This window comes from Lepisosteus oculatus, unplaced genomic scaffold (assembly GCF_040954835.1).
Source record: "Lepisosteus oculatus isolate fLepOcu1 unplaced genomic scaffold, fLepOcu1.hap2 HAP2_SCAFFOLD_761, whole genome shotgun sequence".
NCBI lineage: Eukaryota > Metazoa > Chordata > Actinopteri > Semionotiformes > Lepisosteidae > Lepisosteus > Lepisosteus oculatus.
Genome location: NW_027168322.1, coordinates 1 through 12,510, shown reverse-complemented (window position 1 = coordinate 12,510; position 12,510 = coordinate 1). Strand labels below are relative to the sequence as shown.

General features: G+C 43.6%; 3 non-coding genes across 3 annotated transcripts; 2 read left to right on the top strand and 1 right to left on the bottom strand.

Annotated features, from left to right (window-relative positions):
* Positions 1-4,561: 4,561 nt before the first annotated feature.
* trnas-uga (transfer RNA serine (anticodon UGA)) lies at positions 4,562-4,643 on the top strand. The gene has a single exon. It is a non-coding gene; the product is annotated as a tRNA-Ser (tRNA).
* A 1,695-nt stretch (positions 4,644-6,338) lies between these two features.
* On the top strand, positions 6,339-6,409 carry trnag-gcc (transfer RNA glycine (anticodon GCC)). The gene has a single exon. It is a non-coding gene; the product is annotated as a tRNA-Gly (tRNA).
* A 5,429-nt stretch (positions 6,410-11,838) lies between these two features.
* On the bottom strand, positions 11,839-11,980 carry LOC138235120 (U4 spliceosomal RNA). Its single transcript, XR_011188014.1, has one exon. It is a non-coding gene; the product is annotated as a U4 spliceosomal RNA (small nuclear RNA).
* Between the last annotated feature and the right edge of the window lie 530 nt (positions 11,981-12,510).

Below are 12,510 nucleotides of genomic sequence, written 5' to 3'. Positions count from 1 at the left end.
CCATCACTTGCATCCCCTTGCAACTCGCAACTGAAAACCCACTGAAGCAAAGCATTTGTTAGCCAGGTCAGTACCCGGATGAAGGTGAGCTACAGGGAAAAACAAAGTTTCCAGCTGGAAGCGGTGTTAATGGTGCCGGTGGGGGGGCGCTCAACCTGAGGTCTGTGCGGGTCCCAATGCCCCAGCATAGTGACGGAGACGCTGTGTTGTAAAAGGGCGCTGTCTCTTGGATGAGATGTAAAAACGAGGTCACAGCGCTCTGTGGTCATTAAAAATGACCACCAAAACCTTTGACAAAAGCTCTTGGTAATTGATGGTCTTCAATAATGCTTCTCCTTTAGGTACATTTTAAATCAGCTGAAAAATGCTGTGAAATGGGGGGTCACTTCACGCCAGTGTAGGATTTGGGTTACAAGAACCATGAAACTGCACGAGAAAGCCCGTACACTGAATTACACGGCTTTCTATTCAAAGGAGGGCAAAAGAAATTCCCTGAGTTCGATTTTTTGCAGCACAGAGAGGATTGCTGTCGTGAGGCTGGTTAGCTCAGTTGGTTAGAGCGTGGTGCTAATACCGCCAAGGTCGTGGGTTCGATCTCCATACAGGCCAGGTCGTTTTCTCCTCTCTTACAAAAGCTGTTAGGTTCCTTTCCGTGGTGAGATGGGTTGTCATGCAACGCTGCCACATAGTGCCGACAGACAATTAAATGACAAAAATGAAGAGAGTTAAAGCAGCTGGAAAGGTTTTCTTACAACTTTTGAGCTGACACAGTTTTGGAAAATGTTTTCTTCACGCTGCACTGTACCACATAGGCAGCCAAGAGTCTCCAAAACAAAACAGAATTGACAGTCATATAATGTCCATTAACCCCGGTTTTAAACACAGACTCATGTCTGCCATCATAAGAATATGAGTCCAATATTTTAGAATATAGTCAGAATGTCTTCTAACCTTACCTGTGGTGTCTTTAATCCCTATTGCTCAATGCATGGTGTACGTACTGCATACATGTGTCTTGAGAATGAGGAATGGGCCCCTGAGACATTTACCTGTTTCACAAATGATCGGATTTTACTAGAGATTCTGTTTGGGATTCAGATGTGCATTCGGACAGCAATTCCTTTCAAGAAATGATACGTTCTGGATGAGGTCAAAGGTGCTGGAACACTGTATTTAGGATGTGTTTGCAGTGATTGTGTCTCCTGCTTCAACGCAGTGATATATAGATGTGCTCCTGTAATTTATTGGTACATGCCCAGGGCAGTAAGTAGTCTGAGGATTTATTTCCAGAAGGCATAGAGCAGTGAAACAGTGAAGTAGTGCAGCACACTGGATCATTATATTATTAGAATCTATTCTACCTAAATTATTACATTATACACAACTTGAGCTCTCAGCACCGTACTGAGCCCAGGTGTTTTTCTAAAGCTGTCAGGTGCAGTTCATTTACATGAAGGAAATCTCTTACTGGGTACGATTACAATGCAGTAAGTAGCACAGGCTACTAAGGGAGTAGCCTGATGCGTTTAAAAACAACCAGCGCCAGGCAGGAGTCGAACCTCCAAACTCCTAATCCATCGTCAGACACATTATCCATTGCACCACTGGCCCTGGTGTGACACTGCAGGACTGTAACCCAGTGAGCTTAGCACTGCAACTAGTAAAATATTATCCCCGGTCCATTCTTTTCCAAAAGTGAGAAACACCTGTTTTCTACATTTTGTCTGTTTTAAAACCATATCTCTTTAAACCAAACCAAGAGTTTGTCTTTTGCACTGATATTCTGATTCATTTCGATTTCAAAGAAAAAAAAAACATTACCTTCCAAAGCATCATAAAATTGTCCCTTCCTCCAGACTCTACTTCTCTCTTGTAGTAGTACAGCAGACCTTTCCAGGTGAGCAGATCACAGAGTCCGAAATGAGCTTCCTCCATCAAGCAAAGTACCTGAACATGACTCTGTCATCATGAAAGCGCCCCTGTAATAAAGAAATTAAATCCGAAATCAAGAGGGCAGTTGCCTACTGAAGTTCAAGAAGTCATAAATTTTAACCTAGCAACACATTAAAGGCTGCATCTATACAAGTACGATTCTAGAAATGCTCACCAGATTACGTTTTAAGAAAGAACTGCGCCTCAGGTTCCGCCGAGATCTTAACTCGGATGGCAGGATTCAGAGTCTGGAGTGTGGAATGATGGCGCACGGAGGGTCCACATACTGTGGATCCCTCAGTGATCTTCCGCGTGTTCAAACTGCCAGCGTGTGACTCCCCTGTCCCCCTGACCTCATTGCTCTGCTCTCGCCTCTCTGCAGCTGAGCCCGACTCATGGTAAAGTGGAAAAAAATATGCCCTCAACGTGAGATTTACTCTGGAGTGAGGATAGTTGTTACCTTCTTATCGTTGAAACGGATGTATGTGATGTGGCGACTAGTTTCTTCTCCATTAGCAGGCTTAAGGTTAAAGAAAAAAACATTGCTGACTTCTTTTTTTTTTGCCAGCCGCGAGCGCTGATTAGCGAGGTTTGTATTTCATGTTTTGCAAGTTGCATCCATTTTAAGAAAAACAAGTCATTCAAGACAGGAAATGAATACTTGCATTTAATTAAGTCTAGACGTAGGCGGTTGTCTGTAAGGACCAGTTCTGTTCGAGAAGACAGAACAAAGAATGCACCACTGGGATTCGGACCCAGGATCTCCTGTTTAAGAGACAAGCGCTTTAACCAACTAAGCCACGGCACCCCGGGAGTATTGTCCTTTTGCAGCCACTTGGACACGCCACTCAGACACATCTGCATTCGGTGTGTGCTCCGCCTGCTCGCTGAGCAAGTTGCCACCTTTACATACAATAGCAACATCGACACCAAGAGAAAGGATGACAAATGGCTTTTATCTGGAACTTTTCATGTCCAAGGAGCTCAATGTGCTTTCTGTGTACAACAGGGCCACTGAACTCCACACTGGCCACTGAACCACAGCAGTGGCTTGCTGGCTTGACATCTCCCAAGGAAAATGTTGAAATCGCATGTGGAACAGGAAAAGGACCCTCGAGTACGAGGGAAAAAAAAGAAAAAGATCATCTGGAGCGCGCCAACCCATTTCTGGACAGCCCAGTTCTGTTCACGAGGTGGCTGAGTGGTTAAGGCGATGGCTTGTTAATCCATTGTGCTCTGCATGTATGAGTTCAAATCCCACTCTTGTCGGTTTCCATGTCTGACATGTGTGCCCGTTCGACGTTGGCCCTCCTTTTGTTTGCTCCAGTACTAGAGCCTTACATTTTCTAGCGGTGGCTGAACATGGTATAGTAGGCTAACGTCGGTATCGAGCAGTGGCAGTAACAGTATTTACGTGCCACTGCTGCCAAGTGGCTCTGGGTTGAGACCGCGTTTTCACTTACTTGCAGCACAAACGGAGAAAGCGATTTTTGACAGTCTCTCGAGAGACTGCGCTAGGTGTTTAGGGATAGACTTTGTCAGTTCCCCCTGGGATGATGGCCTCTCAAATAGTTTGTGATTCCTCTAGACGTTTATACAGTAGAAGCCTGCTTCGTGGCTTAAATCCAAGCTAAGGAAACGAGTTAGAGGTCTGATGCAGAACTGCGAATTCAATGAAGGGGAACACTACAGTACATTGCACTGTATGTGTGAGGAAAGCTGCCCCCTTCTGTTCCTTGTCGACCGAACAGAGGACTGTAAAGGATACCGCCAAGAAACTTTAGGATGCTGGTTGGAATCCAGCTCCAAAGAAGCCCCTTTGGGTGTTATGTAATCAAAAAGTAAGAACAGAGAATCTCCCTTTGATCAAAAGCGCAACAGAACTGTTTTCCGTGGAGCAGGTTTCAGACCCGTAGACCTGTTTTATTTGTAGGGCAGGGCGCATTCCCAAACGCGAATCTCCTGTTTTAGAAATGCTTTGGGCGGCGTGAAGTGAAAATAAGAAGTGGGCTCCAGATGCACATGGAAGCAATCAAGTGTTTCATCCGAGCTGTTTCAAAGACTGCTCAACAGCTTTCCTTTTACAGAGGCCCAACGATTAATGATGGGGGTGCACCCTTCAATGTGCCTTACGACTCTAGGGAGTGATTGAGACAATTCGTAGCGTGTGTTCATTTCCCTCTATTCCCCATGTTGCAGTGGTAAGATGACGTAAATTCCTGCTTCGACACGTAACGGCGTTATAATCAAGTACAGGAGCTGAGGGCTTTTGTTTTGTTTCGTTTTCTATGGCGTTCGTAAGCGCGCAAAACAAAGACAATTCCTGCGTCTAACACGAATGTAAATGCTTTTGAAAGTGCAGTGTGGTGCAGCTTGTAAAATCCTTGTCCACATTTGTGGTTTGTTGATGTTTTTTCTGTCTGCCAAAGTTGCATTTTGACATCCGGACGGGGAGACTTTATCATTTGAACGTGAAGCCAGCCTTAAACCCTCTGAGGCGTGTCTGTCTGCCGGCATGTATCTTGTGAAAGGTTTTTTTTTTAACAGAGAGCGACTTTAAAAAGGTTTCCGCAGCCACCTCGCACTCCGTGTTAGATTATAGGAGGAATGCGGCGGCGGCGAGCTCGCTGTAGTCGTGGCCGAGTAGTTAAGGCGATGGATTTGAAATCCATTGGGGACTCCCCGCTCAGGTTCGAATCCTGCCGACTACGGCGTCTGCCGCACGTCACCTTGTGCCTGTGCGGCAAAGGCGAAGTGCCGCTTCTCCTTTCCTGGTACTATAAAAATGCTACATCGCTTGGTCCTGCTTCCATGGAAAGCAGTTCTTCAGGTAATTCTACTCTCTTACCAAAGCTGTTAGGTTTCTTTCCGTGGTGAGATGGGTTGTCATGCAACGCTGCCACATAGTGCCGACAGACAAGTGTGTTGCGGGAGAAGAGAAAAGTGTTTGAAGATTTAAGAGTGTCTTAGGTGGAGCCAAAATCAAGTGTCACAAATGCAAGTGGGAAGATTTCCAATGTTTAATATGGTCAAAATAAGCGGAACTTACCAGCTGGTCCGGCACAGTCTGCCATGCTTTTGTCATATACTGTAAAGTGGTGTGGAACTGGGTGTCGAACTGGAGCCTCACCATTTGCATATGTGAGGCTCCAGTTATACATCGAGTGTCACATTAAATGACAAAAATGAAGAGAGTTAAAGCACCTGGAGAGGTTTTCTTACAACTTTTGAGCTGACACAGTTTTGGAAAATGTTTCCTTCACGGTGCACTGAACAACATAGGCAGCCAAGAGTCTCCAAAACAAAACAGAATGGACAGATAGGAGAAAATTCCCACTCGTCCTGAAGTTCCCAAAATCCAGCACTGAGCGTAAACAAAGTGTCTAAGTAGCGTGGGAATGCTAACCCTAACCCTAGCTGGAGTTTGAGCAATCCGGAACTGAGCGTAAGAAGATGAGTCAAAGTAACGTCTAATCGGATTAGTTTCCTTAGAGCTGGTTCAGAGTTTGCTCAAGAGTTTACCTTTCACAGATGCGCAAAGAAGAATGTTGGGGGTGCACGCTTCAAGGCGCCTTACAGCTGTAGGGAGTGATTCGAGACGATTCGTGGCGTGTGCTCGTTCCCATATACCGTACGACCCGGGGTGCAGTGCTAGGATGACGTACAATACCGCTTGGGCACGTAACGGGGTTATATGCAAGTGCAGGACGTGAGGGTTTTCGTTTGTTCGTTTTGTTTTGCTCTGCTTTGCTTTGTTTTGCTTTCCATCGCGTTGGTAAGAGCGTAAATAAAAAGGCGATTCCTGTGTCTACCACTAATGTAAGAGCTATTTCAAGTGCGACGTGGTGCGGCTTTTCAAATGCTTGTGGGCATTTCTCTGTTGTTGATTCTTTTTTTGTGTGTAACAAAGTGGCATTTTCATGTCCGGACGGGGAGACTTTATCATTCCGACATGAAGCCACCCTTAAGTCCTCTGAGGCGTGTCTGTCTGCAAGGCTTGTATTTTGGAAATGTTTTTTTGAAACGGAGAACGACTTTGAAATAGGCTTCCGCCGGCGCCTCGCGATCCAGGTAAGATTGTAGCAAGAACGCAGCGGCAGTGGGGCTTGCTGTAGTCGTGGCTGAGTGGTTAAGGCAATGGACTAGAAATCCATTGGGGTCTCCCCGCACAGGTTCCAATCCTGCCGACTACGTTGTCCACTTTCAGTCGGTGTGTTTCGGCTCAAGCAAAGAAGCGCGCCTCTTTGCTGTTCCTGGTGGTTTTAAAACGCCCAATCGCTTGTACCCGCTGCCTTAGAAATAAGTTCTTCAGCGTCCGCAAATGGCATTTTGCAGCTGGAAGCATATGTCGACGCGTTTTGCACAGAGCACCAAAAAAGCGTCTTTTTTGAAGGCCCAGGCACTGAGCATTGGTGGTTCAGTGGTAGAATTCTCGCCTGCCACGCGGGAGGCTCGGGTTCGATTCCCGGCCAATGCAGTGGCTTTTGCAGCGAGCGGCTCCATCACTTGCATCCCCTTGCAACTCGCAACTGAAAACCCACTGAAGCTAAGCAGGTGTGAGCCAGGTCAGTACCTGGATGAGCTACAGGGAAAAACAAAGCTTCCAGCTGGAAGCGGTGTTAATGGTGCCGGCGGGGGGGCGCTCACCCTGAGGTCTGTGCGGGTCCCAATGCCCCAGTATAGTGACGGAGATGCTGTGTTGTAAAAGGGCGCTGTCTTTTGGATGAGATGTAAAACCGAGGTCACAGCGCTCTGTGGTCATTCAAAATGACCACCAAAACCTTTGACAAAAGCTCTTGGTAATTGATGGTCTTCAATAATGCTTCTCCTTTAGGTACATTTTAAATCAGCTGAAAAATGCTGTGAAATGGGGGGGCACTTCAGGCCAGTGTAGGATTTGGGTTACAAGAACCATGAAACTGCACGAGAAAGCCCGTACACTGATTACACGGCTTTCTATTCAAAGGAGGACAAAAGAAATTCCCTGAGTTTGATTTTTTGCAGCACAGAGAGGAGCACTGTCGTGAGGCTGGTTAGCTCAGTTGGTTAGAGCGTGGTGCTAATAACGCCAAGGTCGCGGGTTTGAGCCCTGTACGGGCCAGGTCTAGGTCCAGGTCCCTGTTTGTGAAACAGGCAAATGACTGTCTCAGGGGCCCATTCCTCATTCTCAAGACACATGTATGCAGTATGTACACCGTGCATTGAGCAATAGGGACTGAATACACCACAGGTAAGGTTAGAAGTCATTCTGAGGTGCCACATGTGAGGGATACAGCTAGGCATCCGAAATGTAGGGTTTGAGACCCTTCAGGAGTACTGCATCCTTTGAGACAGACCCGTGCATGTTAAACAAATGATCATTTCTTTCGGCATTAGGGACTAAATATACTAAACATATGATGCTAAAATGTTATTTTCACATATATTAATGTAATAAATGATTGCTTATGCTTTAGAAACAAATCTAATTAAAATAAAAGCTTAAGTTTTGTATTTATCTTGTACCATAGAACATGATTTTCTTTGTATTTCAAGCCCACAAAGTGTCCAAATGACGCACTACATGATATAAGGAAGATTATCACATGCATATCGGTATTATCTTTCTTATGAAAATGCATTCCTTTCATTACCTTTTACTTTTTAAAATGAACTCAAATTGAGTATAATGTAATAATTTAAGTAGAATAGATTCTAATAATATAATGATCCAGTGTTTTGCACTACTTCACTGCTTCACTGCTCTATGCCATCTGGAAATAAATCCTCAGACTGCTTACTGCCCTGGGCATGTACCAATAAATTACAGGAGCACATCTATATATCACTGCGTTGAAGCAGGAGACACAATCACTGCAAACACATCCTAGATACAGTGTTCCAGCACCTTTGACCTCATCCAGAACGTATCATTTCTTGAAAGGGATTGCTGTCCGAATGCACATCTGAATCCCAAACAGAATCTCTAGTAAAATACGATCATTTGTGAAACAGGCAAATGACTGTCTCAGGGGCCTATTCCTCATTGTCAGACACATGTATGGAATGCTTTCACCGTGCATTGAGCAATAGGGATTAAAAACACCGCAGGTAAGGTTAGATGTCATGTTCTATGATCATTTCTTTCAGCATTAGGGACTAAATATACTAAACGTATGATGCTAAAATGTTATTTTTACATATATTAATGTAATAAATGATTGCTTATGCTTTATAAACAAATCTAATTAAAATAAAAGCTTAAGTTTTGTATTTATCTTGTACCATAGGACATGATTTGCTTTGTATTTCAAGCCCACAAAGTGTCCAAATGTTCTATGATCATTTCTTTCAGCATTAGGGACTAAATATACCAAACGTATGATGCTAAAATCCTGAAAAAAGGATGTGCTCCATCTCGTCAGTAGATTGGATTCCAAAACTGATTTGGGTCAATATACATTACCTTTGAAATTAAAGTACAGTCTACTGTAGGGAACCATCAACTTAGAAAGCATTGGCCTTCCCTGGGGGTCAGGTAGGTGCAAAAGATAAACCTTTATCCTATCTTTATCTTAAGATAAGTGGCCAAGCAGTATTTTTCCAAGTTTCACCAAGCACATCATGTTGCCATAGTAGACAAAGTTCTATAAAATGTTAAATAACTTTTAAAAAAAGCATCTTGGTCTTACAGTACTGTACAAGGTGAATTAAACTGTCCCTGGTAATAAAAAGTAATTAGAAGCATCTCAGAAACTTTATCTCTAGAAACATTAGCTGTTTTATATCATGTAATTTAGTGTGATGTTGTCAGAATTCAAGGACATTAGCACACACAGAAATTGGTTCAGTTAAATCTAAAAAACACAGCTAAACATGGGTTTAAATGTAACAGAAGTCTTACCTCTTGTCAAAAGATTTAATTCAAGAAGCGATGTAATAAATGATTGCTTATGCTTTATAAACAAATCTAATTAAAATAAAAGCTTAAGTTTTGTATTTATCTTGTACCATAGAACATGATTTTCTTTGTATTTGAAGCCCACAAAGTGTCCAAATGATGCACTACATGATATAAGGAAGATTATCACATGCATATCGGTATTATCTTTCTTATGAAAATGCATTCCTTTCATTACCTTTTACTTTTTAAAATGAACTCAAATTGTGTATAATGTAATAATTTAAGTAGAATAGATTCAGGTAGGAAATATAGAGTCATGATGTTTATGGCTGACATCATTTCACATGGGTGAATTTTAAGCTAAGAAATAAAAACATTTACAATGAAGATACCATTGCTTAATTTTAAATGCCTTTAAAAAATAAATACCTCCTGAGAATAATTTGCCACTCCCAGATCCTTGGTAAGGTACTGTTTGAATCCAATCAGGAGAGGAGCATCCAGGGAGTGCTTTCTATAGAGTCCAGCTTGGGCCACTCTCTTCCGGCCTGCTGATACTTTTTAACTACTCAGGGCCTGTAAGGATATAAAACACCGGTTTAAACATTTTAGACCTATAAGACAAATTAGAATTTTAGTAAAAAATAGATACATCTGAAAAATAAAAAGTCTTACTGCTGATAGAGTTCTTCAGAGCTCACATCTTCCCCTTCCTTATCCGCTTCTGTTTCAGTTTCTAGAGCAGCCTCTGGCATCTCTTCCTCCTGGACTGCGGCCTCTTGCTCAGGGCCGCTGGAATGCAGGTAGATTCTTTTCAACATGCTTTTACATAATATGTTGTAACAATGATTTCAAAAAGAAACTACAGAAGCCTTACAGATTAAAAATATCTCACCTTGCCAATGTGTCTTCAGGCTTCCCATGTACAAAAAGGCCCAAGGACTCTAGCAGTCTTACAACCACTATCCTGTTTGCCTCACCAGACACGATCTCTATTCTGTGGTAATCCACGATGACCCCGTTCTTCAGGTGATTCATCATGTCCTCCCTCGCCTGTTGAGAGGCCATCCTGATGTTTTCTGCCGTGGCGTGCTTCATACACGCCCTCTTCAAGTGAGCAGGAAGCTGATCAAGAGTATTCAGGCACATCTTGCACACCAGGGGAATCCTCGCGGGTTTCCTTTGAAAATAAATAATACCATCTGTGTATAGAAACAAGCTAAGACTGATTTCTTAAATTATCCTTAATTTTCTCTCTCATAGTTTGAGCATAATGATTTTATTGCATTTATATAAGAATTGCTCATTGCTCCTAAATAAATAATGGTTTCATAAAAAAGTGAACACTTGGTCTCAGTCACAGACTTTCCAATAGAAGCCATTGTGGAGTTCAGCAACTGCAGGTCCTAGAAGTGGGGAAGGAATTTTAAAAGAGAAATTGAATTACAATACAGAAGGAATGGCTGAGGGATCACTGAAATATATATATACAAATTCCAAAGACTGAGTCCATATAGAAACAACTACCTTTCATTTTCAGTATAAGAAAAAAAAAACATTATCTTCCAAAGCATCATAAAATTGTCCCTTCTTCCAGACTCTACTTCTCTCTTGTAGTAGTATAGCAGACCTTTCCAGGTGAGCAGATCACAGAGTCCGAAATGAGCTTCCTCCATCAAGCAAAGTACCTGAACATGACTCTGTCTTCATAAAAGCGCCCCTGTAATAAAGAAATTAAATCCGAAATCAAGAGGGCAGTTGCCTACTGAAATACAAGAAGTCATCAATTTTAACCTAGCAACACATTAAAGGCTGCATCTATACAAGTACGATTCTAGAAATGCTCACCAGATTACGTTTTAAGAAGGAACTGCGCCTCAGGTTCCGCCGAGATCTTAACTCGGATGGCAGGATTCAGAGTCCGGAGTGCGGACTGATGGCGCACGGAGGGTCCATATACTGTGGATCCCTCAGTGATCTTCCGCGTATTCAAACCGCCAGCGTGTGACTCCCCTGTCCCCGTGACCTCATTGCTCTGCTCTCTCCTCTGTGCAGCTGAGCCCGACTCACGGTAAAATGGAAAAAAAATATGCCCTCGACGTGAGATTTATTCTGGAGCGAGCCAGTGTTGCGCATAGCTGCCTTCAAAGCAGTTAACCCAGGTTCGATTCCCGGCCAACGCAGTTACGAATGTTTTCAAATGCTGTCATGAGCCTTGGATTGTGACTAGCAAAGCGAAGCCTTTTGAAAGAGCTAAAGCACTGCAAAACGGAATTGAAGGAGAATCTTACAGGGGATTCTGAGCAGAGTCTGCATACATGCAGTCAGATAAAGGTGCTGAAAGCTTGAGCTACTCTCAATGTCATGCTGCCCTTCCCCGGAGTAAATCTGTTACATTGTAAGAATGCTTCTGGCAGGTTCAAAAAGAGACCCTTGTTAATTGGAGAAATCAATGATTTCGAATGAATTCTGTATGCGTTAAAAGACAGCTATACACAGAAAACATGCAGGACACTGCTCATGATGTTTCCCGAGCAGAAACACAGTGCGTTTTTCCAAGCCATTTGACAAAGCCCACCCACTGAAAACTGCAGCAGATCGTGTAAAGACGTTTAACTTTGTAACTACTGCACGCACAGGAAGCAGAATAAATTCCTCTTTTCAAACTGTCAAAGGTTTGCTTTGCGAACGCTGCAGGACATCGCACAATCTCTTTTGAATGGGGACAAACGATTTCTTATGGGGCGCAGTAAGTACAGACGTTTAAAATGCTCCACTCATGCCGACGATGCAGCATGAAGAAGCGCAACCTAACGTTTGACAGACAAAAGCCAGGCGCCGCTACGAGCAATATGAAATCATACTGACAAGCACACGGCGTTTCGCGCTGACACAAAAGTAATCTCGACAGACGCTGTTCTCTGCATAAAGCTGAAAGAGCGTTTCTGTTGACACGTAACAAGTTCGTTTCTTTCTACCATGATATCACCGTGACCAAATCTGTCTTTAAACACCTTGCTCAGTCTCTGACGAGACTGTCAAAAATTGCTTTCGCCGATTGTATTGCAAACCGGCGGAAGCGGGGTATTGGGAAAAGTTTTCAACTAGCAATAATCACGCCTCGGCTAACCCTCACAGGCTACGATACTGCCACTGCGCAAAGCTGACGGTTGCCAGGCAACCGCGGGGATCCTATGGAAATCGTTATCGATCGTGTCATGGCATGTCGTTGCGGTAACGCTTCATATTTGTCGTCTTCTTCTTCTTCTAGCTTGAGGTTTTGAAGAATTTCATGACAGACAAGGGCTCCGTTGGGAACAAAGGGCGTTGTGAGAAAACCGTTGCTTATTTTCAGCAGCAGAAATACAACCCTTTAAATACAAGATGACAGAACAATGACGAAGGGCGTGCCGGGAGGAACTCATGCACTACAGAGGAAAGGGGGCGGGCACGTACAGTTCACATTCAAGCCACAAGTACTCTTCTCGGATGTTACACAAACAAATCCTAACGTCTTGAAAGCATTGCAGCATGTTTGTGTCCCACTTCCCGTGGCTGCAGGACGACTGACACGAACGGACAAACACAATCTGTGGCGTTTAGCGTGACATAGTCTTGCAGGCATCGTGCTGTCTCACTGCAATACTATACCGCTGGAGGAAACGGTCCATCTGGCCATGAAACTCATTTGAACG